This window comes from Periophthalmus magnuspinnatus, chromosome 19, assembly GCF_009829125.3.
Source record: "Periophthalmus magnuspinnatus isolate fPerMag1 chromosome 19, fPerMag1.2.pri, whole genome shotgun sequence".
NCBI lineage: Eukaryota > Metazoa > Chordata > Actinopteri > Gobiiformes > Gobiidae > Periophthalmus > Periophthalmus magnuspinnatus.
In genome coordinates, this window is record NC_047144.1 from 1,189,757 (window position 1) to 1,212,655 (window position 22,899).

A 22,899-nucleotide genomic window follows, 5' to 3' on the forward strand; every position below is an offset into this window, starting at 1 on the left:
TCTGGACCCTGCTGCTCCACTCTGTGAGAGAGACTCATCAAACACTTATGTTCATTTCAATTGTTTTATTAAACATAAACTTACGGCTCTCTAGAAAAATTATATGGAAGTTCCATAGAGCGGTCACTGCTGAGGGACTCACAGATGGGACCAGGTTCAGATGGAGGATGTTTCTGGTGGATCCTGAGACACAGAAGAAAACACACTTCAGTCACAATGATTCTTCTTAACACTGTTGACCTCACTCCAGAATCCATCATCACATTATAAAACTGTGGCCCCTCTCTCTGTAACTGCTGCTGTCAGAATCATCATTTTTTGCTTAAAATCTACATGATCCTGATATTTTTATTTCATCATTTTGCCCATCAGCAGTCTTCTTTTCCCGAGGTTGCTCCCACTAGTAACAGCCTTGAATGACAGGATTCCTAAATGCCCAGTCCGTGCAAAATCAGAGGTGTGGGCGGGAAGGGGTGTTACCTTCTGTGATTGCTTTGATACTTGTGGTCAGAAAGATTTACAAGCAAAAGACAGAAATGGCAGATGGATTCTTGGTGACACGCCTGTGCACACGTCACACCTGTATCACACTGTGTCCATGTATCACACCTGTGTCCATGTGTGCTGAGTGAGTGATGAGTGTGTGGTGTAAGTGGAGGTTGAACAGTTTTATTACGTCTGGTCCAAAAGCAGGACACTTGTTTTATGAATGAAATGTGAGTAACTTATATGTGATAATGTTTGGTGATGTGGTCATGTTTCCATCTACTTTTAGATTCTGTCGTAACGGTGGGTGTAGCGGACCAAAGAGTGCAGACTCGGGGCAGATTTACGGTGTTTATTTACAATGGTGCAGAAGACAGTTCAGTTATCACACACGGGGACAGGGAGCGGGAGGCAGGCCAGACGGTTGTAGTCCAGAGCGGGCAGGAGACATCCAGGGCCGGAGCACGACAGGACAAGGCACGGGAACAAGAAAGACCGAGCAGGAGTAATCCAGCAAGCGGGAGCCAGGGCAGGTGACGGGAAACAAGCCAGAGACCAAGACAGGACAGGAGGCGAAGACACATGTAGGGTCCGGCATCAAACAGAAGGTAGAAACGCAGACAACGACAGCACAGACAGGGTGAGGATACGCAGACGATCTCGCCCCAAGTGTCTAGTCCCAGCTCCTCATATGCTCCGCAGCCGGTGGAGGTAATTGCGCTGATGCGCTCCAGGTGCACGCGGAAGGAGCCAGGAACTCCGCCCAGCTCCAGGCTCAGACAGGACAGGGAGGGGAAGAGCAGAACAGGAGGAAAACTAGGAGCGGACGGTGCGGATCATGACAGATTCTGTAAACTGTTACATCAACCTGCCCAGGGACGACAGGTGGAAATGATCATTTTCTGCTCTAACCTGGTACAATGCATCTTTCCTTTTGGTCAGTGTTTAGTGACACTGTCCCTGTATGAATAAAAAACATCCCATACAGAGCAGCACAGTAAAGCCCTCTCTACTCCAAAACACAGGACTTCTGCCAGTGTGGGCCCTGTACAACTAAGACACATCCACACATTCAAAAATAAAACAATTACAAGAAAAGACCAGAGAAAGTCAAGCATTTCAAACTGTTCACATCCAGACAAACATGAGCAATGCAGCATGAACAAGTCTCTCCATGGACCAGCACCAAAGAACATCTGACATGAGCCACATGAACCATCTCACATGAGGAGGACCTCAGGGACCCAACTCCTGATGGAGTCATTCTGTAGACCTGGTTTAGTTCTGGTCTAGACCTGGTCTAGTCCTGGTCTAGTCCTGGTCTAGTTCTGGTTCAGTCCTGGTTTATTCCCGGCCTCCTGTTGGTGTCCAGACTCAGGACTAAATGTGGGGAGTCAGTGTTTCATTTTTCTGTTTCAAATCAAAAGTGTCTCTGTTGGAGAAACACAGTGGTTAAAGTCATGTGACTTGAGCAGGTCCAGCGGGTGATGGGCCTGGACTAGGATCTCATAGAAGGACTTTTGTAGGACAAAGACATAAGTGTGTTGCATTTCCTGCTGCTGAGACGAGCATGAAGTTCCTCCTCACAGTCACAGAGGTCATCTGCAGCTCTTACACTTATGTTGAGTTTAATAAAAAACAAGTCATCCATATCATTCTAAAAAGGCTGTGAACATAAAGTCCTGACATTGTGAGGTGAGTCTGACTTACTCTGGACCATGTTCTCTTTTAAAATGAATCCATTGTCCCATAGATTGATCACTCTTGAGTGAGACGGCACTGGCCCCAGGAGCAGGTCTGTGGACACAGATGGAGCAGTGGCTTTAGTCTGAGCTCTGACATGGAGAACAGTGGTGGAGTGTTAGTGATCCTCTCTTACCTGTGAGCTTTGGATAGGTGAGGAGGTTTGGGGGGGAGAGGGGGTTTAGAGCGAGGGGCTCCGTCCTCTCTGGTCTCTCTCTGATCCATGCTCAGTCCAGTCTGAGTGACAGTGAGAGGGCAGAGGTGCTGCTGAGGGACACAGGGGACCTCACATTAGATCACAGTCATCTATCTAGACATTTGTCTGCCTCATGTTTTTCCTTGTTCTTTGTTTATCTGAGGTTGTAGAAAGTTAATTATTAATTATTTATGTACAGTTATTTTTGAGATGTCTTTCCGGAGCGGGAGCGGAGACTGCCAGGACCGGAGCACGACGAGACCAGGGACAGGACCGGGGAAGACTGAGCAGGAGTGATCCAGAGAGCGGGAGCCAGAGCAAGAGACGGGAAGCGAGCCAGAGGCCAAGACAGAGCAGGAGGCAAGCAGAGGGTGGACTGTACCGGAGCTGGAGCGCAGAGGCAGGAGCGGGAACGAGCAAGAGCAGGAATATTGACACGCGGACGGTCTCGCCGAGACTCTGGTCCAAGACGGTCCTGGGGAAGACAAACAGACGATCTGGCCCTGAGTGTCTTCTGCCGAGCCCTCATATACTTGGCAGCAGGTGCAGGTAATTGCACTGACGCGCTCCAGGTGCGTGCGGGAGGAGTCAGGAACTCCGCCCAGCTCCGGACAGACAGGTAGGGGAGGGGGAGAGAACACAGGAATTGTGGGCATCATGACAAGGCACAACTCTTAATCAAGACACTTCAAAAAGAAGCACAGAGAGACAGTGTCCTGTAAAACAGACAGTAAAAGAATCAAAGACACAGAGGCACATTTGGACTCAGCGACAGGTTGGTGGTTCTATTCCCATGTGTGTTAATGTGGACTCAGCAGAACAGAGAAATAAACCTGACATTACTCAGAGCTTTAAAGCTCAACTCCTTCCATCACTGCTGCTGTCTGGACCTGTCCTGGACCTGGACTTTGGACTCTGTCTGTGGACTTGGATCTGGCCCAGATCCTGAGTCTGGTCCTAAACGTTTCCCTCTTTACTTTTCTACAAACATCTTATTTTCTCTTAAAGGTGCACTGTGTAACTTTGCTGTTCAGGTCAAACACCTGCTGTTTTACATGGAGACATTATTGCTTTACTCAGAATGTTCCACAGTATGGCATTAAATTATATATTGTGACAAGCAGGTGACATCATTTGGTGGTGGTAAAATTTTGAGTAATGAAAACCTGAAGTTGAATAAATGCAAGATAGCTTTAATGTTGTATTGTGGAACATTCTAGGTGACACAATGACATCTCCATAGAGACAGTGAGGTGGTTTACACTCCTCCAGAAAAGTTCCATAATGGTTCTTTAACTGAATGGAGCGTCCAGGGCCTGAGGGTGTGTGTGCTTCAGCCTGTGATCCCTGTAAAACTGCTCGTCTGATTCTGTTGAGCACAAAACTAAAGATTTTGGACTAAATCCATAAATCATAATGTTTTACTCTCAGATGGGACAGAGACACATTTCTCTGTTGATCACATGGTATTTTCACGAGTCACATCAACATGTAAATCCACAAATGTTGAACCTGATTGTTTCTGTTTGTGACTCGAGCCAAGAACTCACATTATTACAGCAAATATCTGTGTTTGAATCAGACACATTTGACTCTTCTGTGTTAAATATGATTGTTCTATAGAATGTTGTGATGAAACACAGCCATAGCAACACAATAATAAAACATGAATGATCAACCTTCATCAGCCTCTGGAGGATCACAGTCCAACATCTTTACTGTTTATCAGAGATCTCAGGAGAGACTTTATATCAAACCTTTGACCTGTGATTAGGAACATAAAACAAACCAATAACAGCCTCATATCCCAAACACTCAAGTCTTTCTGACACTTCTCTGTATAAACTACATTAGAAAACCAAAAGATGATTTGGTGATGGAATAAATGTAAGTAAAATGTCTGAGCTCTGTCCAATCAGAGCAGGCGATGCAGTGATGTTATGTGTGTTTGTTTATAAAGGAGCAGATACAGAGGAGAGACAGACGTGGATCAGGACCATTGGGACTTGTGCTGTACTCACTACTCATATGATTTTAAAGGTAACTAAGTACAATTACATGGCTGCAATTATACTCCATTACAAGAACAAGTACAGGTTTAAAATTTACTCCAAAAAGTACAATTACTTCAAAAATCTATACTCAAACACAGACATAGAGCAGAAAACTGGGCTAATTCAGTTGTTTTCTCAGATTGAAATGAATCAAGTCCAAGTTCAAATCTAAGCAAAAAGTTCAGTTTATTCTAAATGTAAAACAGGTGAATCTGAAAATGTGACTCAATAACCCATTAGAAGTGAAGAGTCTGATACCATAAAACTAGGATTACATAAAGAATGTGTTCAAAAAGCCACAAAGTGACTGTGACACAAGTAAATATAAGTCATTATTACCTCAGACAAACAGTCCAACACCTCCTGAGTCACTGTGAGCCTCCTCTGCTCCTCTGCTCCTCTGCTCCTCTTGTGTCTGTTCTGTTCTTCTCTCTAGTCCAGTAGTAGCATCCCGCTCAGGCTCAAAGTGTAGCTCAACTTTGAACAACAGGCTAATCCACATCTCTTGCATTTATGTGGAGTGAATGAATAATCCATTGTAAACCACTCTGACAACAATGAACACTTAAATCTTTAGACATCAGGTGAGCAGTTTTACAGGGATTATAGGCTGAACCACACCTCACAGGCTTTGCCCAGGATGTTCCACAATACGGCATTAAAACTATAATTCCAAAACTTTGACTTTGTTATTTTTAAGCCTCTTTGTCACCAGTTTGGCCGTTTGCGTCGGGCCATTGTCCATTTGAAAGACTCATTTTTAACTTCCTGGCTGATGTGTTTAAATGTTGCTTCAGTGTTTCCACATAATGTTCTTTCCTCATGATGCCATTTGTTTTGTGAAGTGCACCAGTCCTTCCTGCAGAAAAATAACCCCACGACATGATGCTGCCACCCCCGTGCTTCACAGCTGAGATGGTGTTCTCGGGCTTGCAAGCTTCCACCAAACGTAACGATGCTCATTATGGCCAAACAGTTCAATTTTAGATTCATCAGACCACAGGACATGTCTCCAACCCTCTTTTGGAGTAATGACTTTTTCGTGGCAGAGTGTCCTTTCAGTCCATGTCGGTACAGTCCTCGTTTCACTGTGGATAACGACACCCTCTTACCAACTTCAGCCAGCACCATCACAAGGTCTTTTGCTTTTGTTCTTGGGTTGATCTGCACATTTTGAACCAAAGCATGTTCATCTCTGGGGCACAGAATCTGTCTCCTTCCTGAGTGGTATGATTGCTGGACATTCCAATTTATTTTTGTTTATTTATCTTTATTTGTGCAGATAAATAAAAAAAAACACCTTTGCGCTCTCTTACATGGGCGCCCTGTTTAAAATGCAATACAAGCAGAAAAACAAACTAAACAAACAAGTATAAAAGTCCATGTGAAACATTAAAATAAGGAGTAGGTGCGTGCATATAAGTCCATATAAAACAGTAAAAACAGGTGCAGTTGTGGGTATAAAAGTTTGTTACTAGATCATTAAATTGCGATTGTATCACCAACATATCCAGTTTTGATTTTCCTTATAGTGTACTTCATTTTTATGAAGCAAAACAGCTAAAAGCCTCTTCCCTGGTCTTAACCCCTTACAATTCTGAGTCATTTCGGAAAAATTGCCTTTGTTCTGACCTCTCCAAATGAAAATACTCACCATTATTGAACCCTCAGTAGTAAATACACAAGTTTGGGTCTTTGTAAAAGTAACACCCTATAGTTTTACCCACAGGCGTCAGAATCACTGTAAGTTTGTCTGCTGAGCATTTATACACTTTGGAACACACATAATTTTTTATTTTTTTTTCTCATCCTCGCCTACATTTTTTTTTGTTAAATTGAAGGTGTAGAAAGCTGCAGTAGGAGCTGGGGACAAAAATACACTATATCTCAACTGACAAGATTGTTGACCACTTACATTTCAAATTTGAGGTCAATGCCTATAAAAATGAGAGTTTTACAATCATTTGAACTAACACACACACTTCAAAATGTAAACAAACACACACTGGAAACTAAGAACTCTTTCAGTCTGTAGCTCTCATTCACTGTCCCGAACTCCAGTAACCCACAGCCCCCACCTTTTTGGACAACGTTGGTGTCAATCACAAGCTAACAAGTTTGTTTTGCATAGAGGAACAAAGTTGGCGCTGTCAGAAGTTTAATATGCTTGAAATTGACAAAAGAAGTGCAAGCAGATTTCACTTTCCTGCAGCAGATTGGACATGGAGGATCTAAATTCTTTTGTGGACATAATTTCTTGACTGGATTATATTCTCTGGACCTTTACGGAACGAATGAGACCAATTTTGTGTGAATATGTTGAGGTTTGACAGAACCAGAGCCTCAATGGTAAGTGAAGTCCAAATCTACATTTCTGACTTCTCTGTAAAAACGTCTTTCCTGTCAGCACTGTGGTGATTCGAGGTGTAAATGGTTTACATATTCAGAAAGATGAATGTCGTAGCTTTCATTTGATGTGTAGATTGTTTGTGTGGGTGACGCAGAAATACACGTACATTGCTGTAAAGTTGTAACGTAAAGGAACGTCAAGTGGTTAAAATCACCACAACCTCATTTTTACCTCTGCAGAACATTTGTGCTCCAGAAGGGGGCAGCACAGTTCTTTAGAGACTCATTACAAATCGTCCATTTAGGCCCCTGCCTCTTGTCCCACTGAGAATGATAAAAAGTGGCATTTACACACGTGATAATTCAGGAGTTTGTGTGAGTTGTGTCTTTCGGGGTTGTAATCTGTGGTGATTCAAATCTCTGTGTGCGTTACCATGGATACAAACTGAACATCATATGGTGTTATTGCAGTTTTTATCTATGAGCTCACATTTTCAGAGTCTGTCCCTCCATGTCCCTACACATTTTTATACAGTCACTTTTTTCTACAGTTTGAGACGGTCACTCTCCCTTTGAGTTTCATTAAATGTACTAATCTGAGCGATCCTCGGTGTCGGCTGCTTTTTGGCGTCACAAACAGGATGTTGTGAAGCTCTGCATGGCTGATTGTCAACATTAGTGACTGAGGAAGCAAGACACAGAGAGTGTGTTGTCTCAGACTAATAGGACACAGCCTTTGCAGCTGCATCTGCTCAAACATTGGAGTTAGAGTGACAGTGACATCTGCACATAGACATCTCAAATGGTCCAAACCCACTATGTTATGGTCAGAACATTATGCAAACCCAACCCTATTTCTGCCAGTGTTTGAGTCCCGGGATGCAGATCCATCTACATAAAAAAAATAAAAAAAATCAAATCAGGGTTAATTTGAGGCACGTCCTGCAAATCAAAGCGAGAAGCACATACCAAATCTATCTCTGACACAACGCAGTGTGGCTCGCCGTCCCCTTCAATGGGCAGCAGAGTTACGAGGTTCAGTTAAGTACATCTCTGAACATTTGACATCTCAGTGAGAATAGTATTGTACCTCAACCAGTGTGCAGTGGACAAGTGAGAAGTTTTCTGTTCAAGCAAGAATGAACAGCCTTTTCAGCTGCTGCAACAGCACGTAAACAGCGAGACAGGACAGCAGCAACAGGGTCAAGCTTAGAAAAGTACACGACAGGCCATAGGGTACGCCCATGCATCTGAAGGAGAACAGAAACCATACATCCATCACGTTCATCCACTGTCTGAGTGAAAGATGGGGTCAGGTAAACCTCTAACGATGCTCAATGCTTTGTTTTGTTTTTGAACAAACTGCAAATCAATATAGAGACAGGTGACAGTCATTTGTAAGTGTTTAGTTCCAGTGTCAGTTTACAGGAGTGAGCATAATCCATACATTTACTTTGCTCTTTGACTTTGTCCTGGAGTGGATGGAGTAGATCTAGAAGTTAACAGTGACTTTCACAAAGACGACCAGTCAAAAGTTTGGACTGTCACTCGAGGCATTTTATCTTTATTTTTACTACTTTCTACATGTTATAAACGCACAAGACATCAAATATATGAAGTAAGAAATATGGAGTGATACAGTCAAGCACTGAAGTGAAATACTCAAAATGTTTAGACACAGCAAAGGATGGATACTTGCCCTTCCTTTTGTTCTTTCCTATATAACTCCAGATTTCTTGTTTTATTTATTTGATGTGTGAGCGTTTAAAAAATGTAGAGGGCAATAAAAATAAATCAAATAAAAACAGAACGAGAGGGTGTGTCCAAACCTTTGGCCTGGTACATTTTCTGTTGTTTGTGTTTTCAGATGAAGTCGCAGGACATTAAGGAGACTTCAGCAGTGGATTGGGATGTGAGGATGAGGAGGAAATGAAGAGGAAGAGCAGGAAGGAGGAGATGAAGGAGGAGAGAAGACAAGAGGAACAAGAGGAGGAGACAAAGGAGGAGAGAAAAGAAGAGGAAGAGCAGGAAGAAGGAGGAGATAAAGGAGGAGAGAAGACGAGAGGAACAAGAGGAGGAAGAGGAGGAAATGAAGGAGGAGAGAAAAGAAGAGGATGAGGAGGAAGAAGAGGAGATGGAGGAGAGAAGACAAGAGGAACAAGAGGAGGATGAGGAGGAGATGAAGGAGGAGAGAAAAGAAGAGGAAGAGGAGGAAGAAGAGGAGGAGATGAAGGAGGAGAGAAGACACATCACTATTCAGCTGTATTTTTAAGAGTACTTTTCTCACCCATGTCTCATACTTTTGACTTGTACTTGAGTAATATTACTTTAAAGTAGCAGTACTTTGACCTAAGTACAGTCTTGGTTACTCTCTGTGCATCTGGAGTACTGCTGCTGCTGCGTAAAACAAACCAATGGAACAGGATCAAAGTGTCTAAGTTTAAAGTAGCACTATGACACTTTTCTGGTGCGCTCTGTCACCTGCTTGTCTCCATGGAGATGTGACTGCTTTGCCTGAAATGTTCCAAAGTTTGGCATTTATCTTATGTATCTTGCATTCATTCAGTTACATGTGTTTTTATTGCTAACAATGGACTGAAAAGACTTGCATTCTTATTGTGAGTGGGCTCGCCTCTCCACAGATCTGACCTGGAACTTGACCAGGTATTTTTTTATGATTATGTGAGAACTGCTGAAAAGGAGGGTGAATTTGTAATACTTTCAAAATTTGATCAAACAAATGTATACAAATTAAAACAGAAAAAATGACAAATGAGTTGTTTCTGTTGAACAAATTTCAGCTCAAATCTTTATCAAAATCACCACATTTGAAGCTTTATTAGATCTATAAATCTGATACAAATACTTTTACTTTTTACTCTTTAAGTACATTTTTAAAGGGGCTCTTTAAAAAAAAAAAAAACAAGTAAATAAAATCAACATTTACAAAGTGATTTTTCTACAGATTTGACTGTTGTATTTTACTCAGAGGAGGGTGAGTCTGTCGGACACAGAGACACTGAGGAGTCAGGATAACAGAGCCCAAACCCAGGGATCAGAGTGTGAGTGAATGTGGTGTTGAAGGTGTGGAGGTGGGTCAGTTGGTCAGAGGAGACTGTGTAGAAGGACAGAGAGCCAGCAGGACAGTCCACAAACACTGAGACTCTCCCAGAAGAGGAGGGCCAGGACTGAGGGAGGTGGGTTATTTTTTTATTATGATACGAACAGAAACCATTTAGAAAACAGATCAGACTCCAGGACTTTGTATTGTGTCCAAACCAACTGTCATTACTGTCTCCTTTCCTTCTGATTCCTCTGTAAGACACTGATATATAAACACATCCACTCCACTGGACCTCCCAGTAACAGCGACCAGTCAGACCAGTGGAACACAGAATCTGAGCCCAGTTCTCAAATCTGTCCTGATGATCTGGATACGGCTGCTTCTCTCTCACATGTGTCACCTTCTTGTTGTTGTCAGACAGTTTGAGGTTTATCTGAGCTGTGTTTGGATCCAGAGTGAGATCACAGAAATCTGATGGAGAGAAGACACAACACAGCAGCAGTTAGTCCCATGTGGAGACACACATTTAATTATAGTTTAATATGGGTCAATCTATTCATGAAAGATGGATTTAAAGTCAATTATTTATGATGAATGTATTTTTATTCTGATGATTTTATTTGTGAATCATGTCAGTCTTATATTTGGCTCATGTTTCTTTTGCTTCAGCTCTATATTTCCTTTAGTTTCAGAGCCTCACATCTATTTCAGATTCTTTTCAGTGTAAAACTTGAGTTTGTTGCTGCAGTGACAAAGTGCAGCTCCAGTCTCTGACGTCACTCCACACATTCCTACACTCCTCTGTGCTCCATGACACAGACTTTCTCCTTTAAAATGTCTCTATATGAAGGAGAGGAGAACAGGGGATTGGTTTAAATCCACTGTCTCCAGAAGAAGAATGAAGATCACTGTTGTGTTTGAGCTGAAACATGAGTGCAGTTACACAGCTCCAGACTGGACTCTTCAGGATCTGCTTTAAGAAGAACTCTGGATTCAGTCATGGACACAGCTGTGGACCTCACAGTCTGAGGCCACACAACAATATATATTCTATGTGAGGTCCTTGGACCATTTTATCCATTTAAATAAGTGTCTGTTTCAAATGGAGTTTCTCAAAACTTACACTTTCTGAGTCCTGGTGTTAACCACTGAGCTCCAGCATGGTCCAGTCTGAAACACACGACATCAGACTGAAACACACGACATCAGACTGAAACACACGACATCAGACTGAAACACACGACATCAGACTGAAACACACGACATCAGACTGAAACACACGACTGAAACACACAACATCAGACTGAAACACACGACTGAAACACACGACATCAGACTGAAACACACGACATCAGACTGAAACACACGACTGAAACACACGACATCAGACTGAAACACACGACATCAGACTGAAACACACGACATCAGACTGAAACACACGACATCAGACTGAAACACACGACTGAAACACACGACATCAGACTGAAACACACGACATCAGACTGAAACACACGACATCAGACTGAAACACACGACATCAGACTGAAACACACGACATCAGACTGAAACACACGACATGAGACTGAAACACGCGACATCAGACTGAAACACACGACATCAGACAGAAACACGCGACATCAGACTGAAACACACGACATCAGACTGAAACACACGACATCAGACTGAAACACGCGACATCAGACTGAAACACACGACATCAGACTGAAACACGCGACATCAGACTGAAACACACGACAACAGACTGAAACACACGACATCAGACTGAAACACGCGACATCAGACTGAAACACACGACATCAGACTGAAACACACGACATCAGACTGAAACACACGACATCAGACTGAAACACGCGACATCAGACTGAAACACACGACATCAGACTGAAACACGCGACATCAGACTGAAACACGCGACATCAGACTGAAACACACGACATCAGACTGAAACATGAAGTTGTTTTTAAAACGTAATTTTAAGACAGTGACAGTGTTTAAATCCAGGCTCAAACGGTTCTGTTTATCTGTGCATATGACTGAGAGTTGTTTATTTTTTTAATGTTGATTTTATGATCATTATTTGTGATTATTTATGTTTTGATTTGTGTGATTTTAATGTCCGTCTTATTCTGTAAAGCACTTTGAGTTACTTTGTGTATGAATTTTGCTGTACAAATAAACTCGCCTTGCAATCCTGAGCAGATGCCCGAGCCACCTCAGCTGGTTCCTCTCTATGTGTAGGAGCAGTGACTCTACTCTGAGCTCCTCCCGTGTGACAGAGCTCCTCTCCCTATCTCTAAGGGTACGCCCAGCCACCCTGCAGAGGAAACCCATTCTGGCCACTTGTATCCGTGATCTTGTCCTTACCCAGAGCTCATGACCACAGGTGAGGGCAGGAATATAGATTCATGGTAAATCGAGAGCTTTGGCTTTGGACTCCTTCTTCGCCACATCTGTTCGATACAGCGACCGCATCACTGCAGATGCTGCACCGATCCGCCTGTCAATCTCACACTCCATCCTTCCCTCACTCGTGAACAAGACCCCGAGATACTTGAACTCCTCCACTTGAGTCATCCATATCATTCTAAAAAGGCTGTGAACATAAAGTCCTGACATTATCAGGTGTTGTGTCTGACTTACTGTGAACCATCTTTTCTTTTTAACTCTGTCCCTTGTCCTATAGAGTCATCACTCTTGAATGAGTTGGCCCTGGCCACAGGAGCAGGTCTGTGGACACAGATGGAGCAGTGGCTTTAGTCTGAGCTCTGACATGGAGAACAGTGGTGGAGTGTTAGTGATCCTCTCTTACCTGTGAGCTTTTATAGAGGGAGGGGCTCCGTCCTCTCTGGTCTCTCTCTGATCCATGCTCAGTCCAGGTTCATGTGATCTCAGACCCTCAGGAGGAGCCGACGCATGAAGCCACTGCAAAAAGTCCACTCTAAAGTCAAACATGTACTTGCAATGTAACTCTATTGGGTTTATGTTTAATTTCTGTGTAAATGTGTTGTTCTACTGGTGGAGCCACAGATGAATGGTTTTGTTTCACATCAGTAACACATCAGTGCTGCACTGTGGAAGTCGACACATGACATTCCTGCCATGAGCCTTGTGTTCAATACTTTTATTACTATGAAATTAAACTGTATATTTTGGAACTTTATGTAACTATGTAAATCCAGACAATATTTTCTATGACTCAAGAAGATCTCACAAATAGCTGTAGCAGAAATAAAGAGAAATAAAAGAAACACTTCAAATGTAATGAAATATTAAATCATTAGAAATGAAAAAGCCACAGAATGAACCAAAAGACACGACCAAAATCAAAGACTCATTTAAGTCACTGCCAGAATTCAGCTGAAGCAAATCTTTATAAATGTGTGAAATAAATGTCATTTAAAACCATTGAAAAACACAATTATGTCTATTCAAGAATAAGAACTTGAACCAGGAAATAAACCAGGACTAACTCAGGTCTGAACTAAATCAGTATTAAACCAGATCTAAAATTTAGAAGTAAACCCAGGGGAAAAAACCAGGACTAAACCAGGACTAAACCAGGACTAAACCAGGACTAAACCCAGTGTTAAATAGAATCAAACTAGTGAAACCTGAGTGGATCCAAAGAGTCCAAAGTGTCTCAGAGACTGTGCAGCTGAAGAGGCTGTTCATTTGCTCTTCCGGGAGTGACTCAGAGCTGCTCCTCTATTGGCTGCACCCCAGGTGGGCGGGGCTTCATGCGAGTGAGTGACAGGAGGCTGCCCCTGAGCTCTGTGTCTGTGTAGACCTCATTTAGTCTGATACTCCTGAAATGTCCAGTAGGACACAAATTCGGAGGAGAGGACTAAACCAGGACTAAACCAGGACTAAACCAGGACTAAAGACAAACTCTCCATGATCTGTTCAGTATTCACATCCCTGTTTTCTAAAACTAGGGCCGGTTTAGTCCAATACTGAGACTTGAAACTACTGCATTTATAATTCATGTTCTGTTTAATCGTACATTGTTTTACTTGCACTACTGCATTTCTAAAGTTGCCACTAGTTTCTGGACCAGTGACTGTTCCACTGTTGATTCTGACACTTTCTGTTGGTTAAAACAGTTTTGATAAACCTGTGAGGCCACTGCTGTTGTGATTTAGGACTGTACAGACATTTAAAAATTGAATTGATTTCAAGTTCTATTAACAATGAATATGATGGAGGACACTCGTCCACTGCCCTGGAGGAAGACAAGTCAGACCTAAGACCTGCCCCGGCTCCTCATGGGTCAGTCTATGGTTCGTCATGTAGCCATCCCACGGGCTGAAACCGAGAGCCGCCTGGAGCTGAGGTATAACACATGAACACCACACTCACAGACACTCTGTCCAATCGTGTGGACATGTCCACTGTGATAGTGCACATGGGCTCCACTCACATTAAACTACAACAGTCCCAGGTGACGGAGACTTCAAATCTCTTATAGACACGGAGCTAAAGTCGAGAAAAGAAGTTTAGTTGGATTCACCAGCGTCTGGCTGAAGGTTTATTGCAGCGCTCTAGGAATTCAAAGAGTCAACACTTTATGAAAACTTATCCTTTAAAAAAAACATATCTCGGAATTATGTAACAGTTTAAAACAAAAATTATCATTTTATTTCAGAAAAAATATGGTATCCCAATAAATTACAGAAAAGAAACCAGACAAACAGCCTTCCTCTCAGTGCTGGATTATGGGGATGTGCTGCACGTATAAGACTAGTGTGTTATGACATGAACCAAATCAAATGTGTATATTTTGCTCCCTCTGACCTTTGACCTCGTCTTAGGTTTGGCAGCGTCCCTCGTAGCAGTACACCGCTCCGCTCTGACACTGAAGTCCATCCATCAGGTAAAAATCATCTGGACAAAACGCACTTGTCCCTAAGCAGAACTCGGGCAGGTCACAGCTGTCCTCAGAGCGTCTACACGGAGTGCCAGCCACTTTGAGCTGGAAAACACAACAACAGTTTATCCAGAGTAGAGTTTTACAAACACGGCAACTACTAGCATGCTAACACACACCTCCTGATGATTGGACCAATGCAGACAGTACACAGTGGACATGTTTTGACCTCAAGAGCTGCTTATACAATAAATCTGTTCTCAGAGACAGTTGTGGCTTGTGTGACGTGCAGCTGTCCACAGGAGCGGCCGACAGCGCCGCACTTTGTTGTGATGACGTTTACGGCGACGTCGCAAATGTTCCAAACCAGAAATCAGCAGACTTGATTCTGTTCTTAAGTAGTTTTAGATCAATGTTGCGATTTAATATGACAGCCCATATGGCCCTGAAGGGGGAGTGACTTAGCAAACATGTTAATCCGTTGTTTAGGGTGAGGACTGATCTAAATATGTCCTGTGTTAGAGTTAATAGTTGTTCAGTAACAGCAGCTCCTTCACACAATGGCGTCACCAACAGGATGAATGGAGGAGGATCCTGTTCGTGACGCCATTCTGACATTTAACTCAGTTCTAACACGACTTCAGACTGAACACAACAGAACAGCAGGTTTCAGAACATTCTAAAGGACAAGGGCTTCACAGAGATGGACATGAGCACAGGGGCAAACAACTATTCAAAACTATATACTGTGTCTTTTCAGTGGTCAAAAGTCCTCAAAATGGCGCCTGTATTAATAAAGTGAAACAATAATGAATGTCCCATTGAGAGGGGCACATGTAAAATGGCTCTAGTCACGTGGCAGAGTCTGTGTTGGACATGGACACATATATTGGACTCATGGACTTTGTCTCTAACTGATCGGGTACAACACAGCCCCTCCCACCACCAGCAGGGCGGCGCTGGAGAGTCAACACTCTGAACTAAATGGAGCCAATAATAAAATATGAATGATTAACCTTCATCAGCCTCTGGAGGATCACAGTCCAACATCTTTACTGCACACAGCTGTAAAAACACCAGATTAGGTTGTTTTATTCACATTTATCAGAGATCTCAGGAGAGACTTTATATCAAACAGAGGAGGAGCAGAGGAGCAGAGGAGCAGAGGAGGCTCACAGTGACTCAGGAGGTGTTGGACTGTTTGTCTGAGGTAATAATGACTTATATTTACTTGTGTTGTGTCACAGTCACTTTGTGGCTTTTTGAACACATTCTTTATGTAATCCTAGTTTTATGGTATCAGACTCTTCACTTCTAATGGGTTATTGAGTCACATTTTCAGATTCACCTGTTTTACATTTAGAATAAACTGAACTTTTTGCTTAGATTTGAACTTGGACTTGATTCATTTCAATCTGAGAAAACAACTGAATTAGCCCAGTTTTCTGCTCTATGTCTGTGTTTGAGTATAGATTTTTGAAGTAATTGTACTTTTTGGAGTAAATTTTAAACCTGTACTTGTTCTTGTAATGGAGTATAATTGCAGCCATGTAATTGTACTTAGTTACCTTTAAAATCATATGAGTAGTGAGTACAGCACAAGTCCCAATGGTCCTGATCCACGTCTGTCTCTCCTCTGTATCTGCTCCTTTATAAACAAACACACATAACATCACTGCATCGCCTGCTCTGATTGGACAGAGCTCAGACATTTTACTTACATTTATTCCATCACCAAATCATCTTTTGGTTTTTCTAATGTAGTTTATACAGAGAAGTGTCAGAAAGACTTGAGTGTTTGGGATATGAGGCTGTTATTGGTTTGTTTTATGTTCCTAATCACAGGTCAAAGGTTTGATATAAAGTCTCTCCTGAGATCTCTGATAAACAGTAAAGATGTTGGACTGTGATCCTCCAGAGGCTGATGAAGGTTGATCATTCATGTTTTATTATTGTGTTGCTATGGCTGTGTTTCATCACAACATTCTATAGAACAATCATATTTAACACAGAAGAGTCAAATGTGTCTGATTCAAACACAGATATTTGCTGTAATAATGTGAGTTCTTGGCTCGAGTCACAAACAGAAACAATCAGGTTCAACATTTGTGGATTTACATGTTGATGTGACTCGTGAAAATACCATGTGATCAACAGAGAAATGTGTCTCTGTCCCATCTGAGAGTAAAACATTATGATTTATGGATTTAGTCCAAAATTTTTAGTTTTGTGCTCAACAGAATCAGACGAGCAGTTTTACAGGGATCACAGGCTGAAGCACACACACCCTCAGGCCCTGGATGCTCCATTCAGTTAAAGAGGCATTATGGAACTTTTCTGGAGGAGTGTAAACCACCTCACGCTCTCTATGGAGATGTCATTGTGTCACCTAGAATGTTCCACAATACAACATTAAAGCTATCTTGCATTTATTCAACTTCAGGTTTTCATTACTCAAAATTTTACCACCACCGAATGATGTCACCTGCTTGTCACAATATATAATTTAATGCCATACTGTGGAACATTCTGAGTAAAGCAATAATGTCTCCATGTAAAACAGCAGGTGTTTTACCTGAACAGCAAAGTTACACAGTGCACCTTTAAGAGAAAATAAGATGTTTGTAGAAAAGTAAAGAGGGAAACGTTTAGGACCAGACTCAGGATCTGGGCCAGATCCAAGTCCACAGACAGAGTCCAAAGTCCAGGTCCAGGACAGGTCCAGACAGCAGCAGTGATGGAAGGAGTTGAGCTTTAAAGCTCTGAGTAATGTCAGGTTTATTTCTCTGTTCTGCTGAGTCCACATTAACACACATGGGAATAGAACCACCAACCTGTCGCTGAGTCCAAATGTGCCTCTGTGTCTTTGATTCTTTACTGTCTGTTTTACAGGACACTGTCTCTCTGTGCTTCTTTTCTTGCTTAAGGGTTATGCCACTTGGTCTGGAGATTGTAAAGAGAAAACTGTTATTGGAGATTTACTTTTTTTTAAGATCTGCAAATCCAGACAAACATTAGCTGTCTTTTCCTTGTGTCATACAATCTTAAACTCATATCTGGCTAATCTGGAACAAAATGGAGCAAAAATGTAAGACATAAACATAGAAGAAATGAAACTTTCTAAAACGTCAGATACACAAAGTAGAAGAAGGATGGTAGTTTGACAAATCACAATAAAACAATAGAAAAAAGTCCTTAAATGAGACTCCAGACTCCAGTGCTGAGGACTGTGATCTAATGTGAGGTCCCCTGTGTCCCTCAGCAGCACCTCTGCCCTCTCACTGTCACTCAGACTGGACTGAGCATGGATCAGAGAGAGACCAGAGAGGACGGAGCCCCTCCCTCTATAAAAGCTCACAGGTAAGAGAGGATCACTAACACTCCACCACTGTTCTCCATGTCAGAGCTCAGACTAAAGCCACTGCTCCATCTGTGTCCACAGACCTGCTCCTGAGGACAGCGACATCCCATTCAAGAGTGTTCGCTCTATGGTACGAGGGATAGAGTCAAAAAGAGAACATGGTCCAGAGTAAGTCAGACTCACCTCATAATGTCAGGACTTTATGTTCACAGCCTTTTTAGAATGATATGGATGACTTGTTTTTTATTAAACTCAACATAAGTGTAAGAGCTGCAGATGACCTCTGTGACTGTGAGGAGGAACTTCATGCTCGTCTCAGCAGCAGGAAATGCAACACACTTATGTCTTTGTCCTACAAAAGTCCTTCTATGAGATCCTAGTCCAGGCCCATCACCCGCTGGACCTGCTCAAGTCACATGACTTTAACCACTGTGTTTCTCCAACAGAGACACTTTTGATTTGAAACTGGAATTAAAATGGAGTCTGAAAAGAGACAACAGTCGACAAACTTCTTTCAGTAAAAGCCTTTTAATAGAAGAATACACAGACACATGTGTTGAGCTTCTTTACTTCAGACGGAGGATTGATTCTTCCTCTTATTCGCAACATATTACTATTCTAGTCACATGAATCCATATAATTAACATATTTGTACATTATCACAATATATACTGTAAATACATTTTTTTAATACAAATCTTACATAAAATGAATTAATGTTTGTACCTTTTACTCATTTGAACTTGTATCAATATTTTTATTTTTAACAAAAACCCATGACATATTAGTTAATTAATTCCCTTTTTTCAACAAAAAAGGACAATTCAGCAAGTGTCCATGAGAAGGTGCTAGTCTTTCTAAGATTAAAAGCACCGCCATGTGTTTATAACAACTTTACAACAGCATTTCTTGTACTTGGTACTAAAATGTACACATTTAATGTCGTATAAAACCCAGTTAATGCAATATTGTATTAAAATGTTTGACATAAATGTCCATAAATAACATTACTCAAGTGGTTCCTTGCACCTTCGGTTGGTTTGGATTAGTTTTACACAGGTTGTACTTTCCTTACACTTACACACCACTAGCTTAGCAGGTGTGGGTGAATATGAAACAATCACAATATACTCAAAAACCCTTTATAAACTTTTACTCCACTTTTTTCTCCTACTCAATTTATCATTTGGCCTCTTATAACTTTGATATTTTACATGAAACTTGTGATTTTAGTGTTACCAACATGTTAATAGAATAACAGACACAACACGTGTTGAGCTGCTTTACTTCAGAGGACTGATTCTTCCTCTGCAGGGCCCAGTCTGTTCTCTACCAACACTGCGCGACACTCGCCATCTACTGGCCAGTGAAGGAAATGCACTTTAACTCAAAAGACATATGGACACATGGAACCACATGAACTTTTGAAATAATAATAATAATAATAATATTAATAATAATAATAATACATTAAAAAGAAAGTTAAATTTTGAGTGGTATCTGTTTTTATACTTGGCATTTTTCCAGCCTGTACATGTTGTTTGGTGCTGGTCCATTGAAAGATTTGTTCATGTACTTTCTCATGCATCTTGGCAAAAATCAAGCAAACTGAAGTGGTGGAGGACTTTAAATATTTAGGGATTGTGTTGGATCCAAAGTTTGAGTAAATAAGCAAATCCAAAAAGTGTAAAATAAAATTCATCTGTCTTTAGACACATTGGAAATACACTGAACTATAGTGCAGCAAAGGCTTATGTAGAAGCTATGATCATTTCTCAAATAAACTATTGCATTTCCAGTTTCTCAAGCAACAGAGACGACATTAAAACTACAAAAATCTCTGTGTAATCAGTCAGTAAAAGTGATAAACACAAACCCACTAAATACTGGTTTAGTCCTTGTTACATCCTGGTTTAGTCCTGGTTTAGTGCTGGTTTGGTACAGATGTAGTTTAGAGCTGGTTTAAACCTGATTTAGTCCCGGTTTAGACTTGGTTTAGACCTGGTTTAGTCATTGTTTAGACTTTGTTAAGTCCTAGTTTGAACCTGGTTTAGTCTTTATTTATATTTGTCTCCTACTGAATGCTCAGTCCAGGTTCATGTGATCTCAGAGGGTCTGAGATCACATGAACCTGGACTGAGCATGGATCAGAGAGAGACCAGAGAGGACGGAGCCCCTCCCTCTATAAAAGCTCACAGGTAAGAGAGGATCACTAACACTCCACCACTGTTCTCCATGTCAGAGCTCAGACTAAAGCCACTGCTCCATCTGTGTCCACAGACCTGCTCCTGAGGCCAGAGGCGTCTCATTCAAGAGGGTTGGATCTATGGGACGAGGTCGACAGTAAGTCAGACTCAACACCTCATAATGTCAGGACTTTATGTTCACAGCCTTTTTAGAATGATATGGATGACTTGTTTTTTATTAAACTCAACATAAGTGTAAGAGCTGCAGATGACCTCTGTGACTGTGAGGAGGAACTTCATGCTCGTCTCAGCAGCAGGAAATGCAACACACTTATGTCTTTGTCCTACAAAAGTCCTTCTATGAGATCCTAGTCCAGGCCCATCACCCGCTGGACCTGCTCAAGTCACATGACTTTAACCACTGTGTTTCTCCAACAGAGACACTTTAGATTTGAAACTGGAATTAAAATGGAGTCTGAAAAGAGACAACAGTCGACAAACTTCTTTCAGTAAAAGGAAGAAAACAACAAACTTTAATAATTCAGATAAAACTGTCATGGCCCAGACAAATAGACAAGTTTATTATAACACAATTCATACACAAAGTCATTCAAAGAGCTTTACAGAATAAGAAAGACATTAAACTCACAAAACAAACAAAACATAAATAATCATAATAAAAGTGTAGAGCTGAATAAAACCTCTCAGTCATATGCACAGATAAACAGAACCGTTTGAGCCTGGATTTAAACACTGTCAGAGCAGAGGCCTGTCTCACATCTTCAGGAAGGAACTAGACCAGGACTAAACCAGGACTAGACCAGGACTAGACCAGGACTAAACCAGGACTAAACCAGGACTAGACCAGGACTAAACCAGGACTAGACCAGGACTAGACCAGGACTAGACCAGGACTAGACCAGGACTAAACCAGGACTAGACCAGGACTAGACCAGGACTAGACCAGGACTAAACCAGGTCTACAGAATGACTCCATCAGGAGTTGGGTCCCTGAGGTCCTCCTCATGTGAGATGGTTCATGTGGCTCATGTCAGATGTTCTTTGGTGCTGGTCCATGGAGAGACTTGTTCTTGCTGCATTGCTCATGTTTGTCTGGATGTGAACAGTTTGAAATGCTTGACTTTCTCTGGTCTTTTCTTGTAGTTACTGATTGGCTTCAGTCCTCATCTCTTTCTCATGCATATTTGTTAAAATCAAGGAAATTGAAGTGGTGGAGAACTTCAAATATTTGGGGATTCTGTTGCATCCAATTTTTGAGTCAATCAGTAAATCCAAAAACTGAAATAAAATGTGTCTTTCTTTGGAAGTGCTAGACACAAACCCACTAAATACAGGTTTAATCCTTGTTAAGTCATTGTTTAGTCCTGGTTTAGTGCTGGTTTGGTATAGATGCAGTTTAGAACTGGTTTAGTCCTGGTTTAGACCTAATTTAGTTCTGGTCCTTGTATAAATCTGGTTTAGTCCTGCCTAAGTCCTCGTATGGTAGAGATTTAGTTTGGAGGTGCTTTAGTCCTGGTTTATTCCTGTTTTAGAACTGGTTAAGTGCTGGTTTACACCTGATTTAGTCATAGTTTAGACCTTCTTTAGTCCTGGTTTTGTTCTGGTTTGGACCTGGTTTTGTCCTGGTTTTGTCCTGGTTTAGTCTTTGTTAGAACCAAAACACTCGACTCCTCCATATTTGTGTCCTAGTGACCGCAAACACCAGCCACTTCCTTCAGCTGCACTTTTCTCTGAGAAACATTGGACACTGAATTGTGGTAAAATAAAGTTCCAAACTATAAAGTTTGACTTCGTAGTGATAAAAGTATTGAACACAAGGCTCATGGCAGGAATGTCTTGTGTCGACTTCCACAGTGCAGCACTGATGTGTTACTGATGTGAAACAAAACCATTCATCTGTGGCTCCACCAGTACAAAAACACATTTACACAGAAAAACAACATATACTCTGTTGAGTTACGTTGCAGATACATGTTTGATTTTAGAGTGGACTTTTTGCAGTGGGCTTTATGCATCGCCTCCTCCTAAGGACCTGAGATCACATGAACTTGGACTGAGCATGAATCAGAGAGAGACCAGAGAGGACGGAGCCCCTCCCTCTATAGAAGCTCACAGGTAAGAGAGGATCACTAACACTCCACCACTGTTCTCCATGTCAGAGCTCAGACTAAAGCCACTGCTCCATCTGTGTCCACAGACCTGCTCCTGGGGCCAGCGCCGTCTCACTCAAGAGTGATGAGTCTATAGGACGATTGATTGATTTTAAAAGAGAACATGGTCCACAGTAAGTCAGACTCACCTCATAATGTCAGGACTTTATGTTCACAGCCTTTTTAGAATGATATGGATGACTTGTTTTTTATTAAACTCAACATAAGTGTAAGAGCTGCAGATGACCTCTGTGACTGTGAGGAGGAACTTCATGCTCGTCTCAGCAGCAGGAAATGCAACACACTTATGTCTTTGTCCTACAAAAGTCCTTCTATGAGATCCTAGTCCAGGCCCATCACCCGCTGGACCTGCTCAAGTCACATGACTTTAACCACTGTGT

At 41.7% G+C, this 22,899-nt stretch overlaps 1 long non-coding RNA gene across 1 annotated transcript; it reads left to right on the top strand.

The window, feature by feature from the left end:
- Positions 1-15,763: 15,763 nt before the first annotated feature.
- LOC117387026 (uncharacterized) lies at positions 15,764-21,135 on the top strand. The gene is made up of 4 exons (XR_004542734.2): positions 15,764-15,990; positions 18,043-18,140; positions 18,223-18,309; positions 20,422-21,135. It is a non-coding gene; the product is annotated as an uncharacterized LOC117387026 (long non-coding RNA).
- Positions 21,136-22,899: the final 1,764 nt, after the last annotated feature.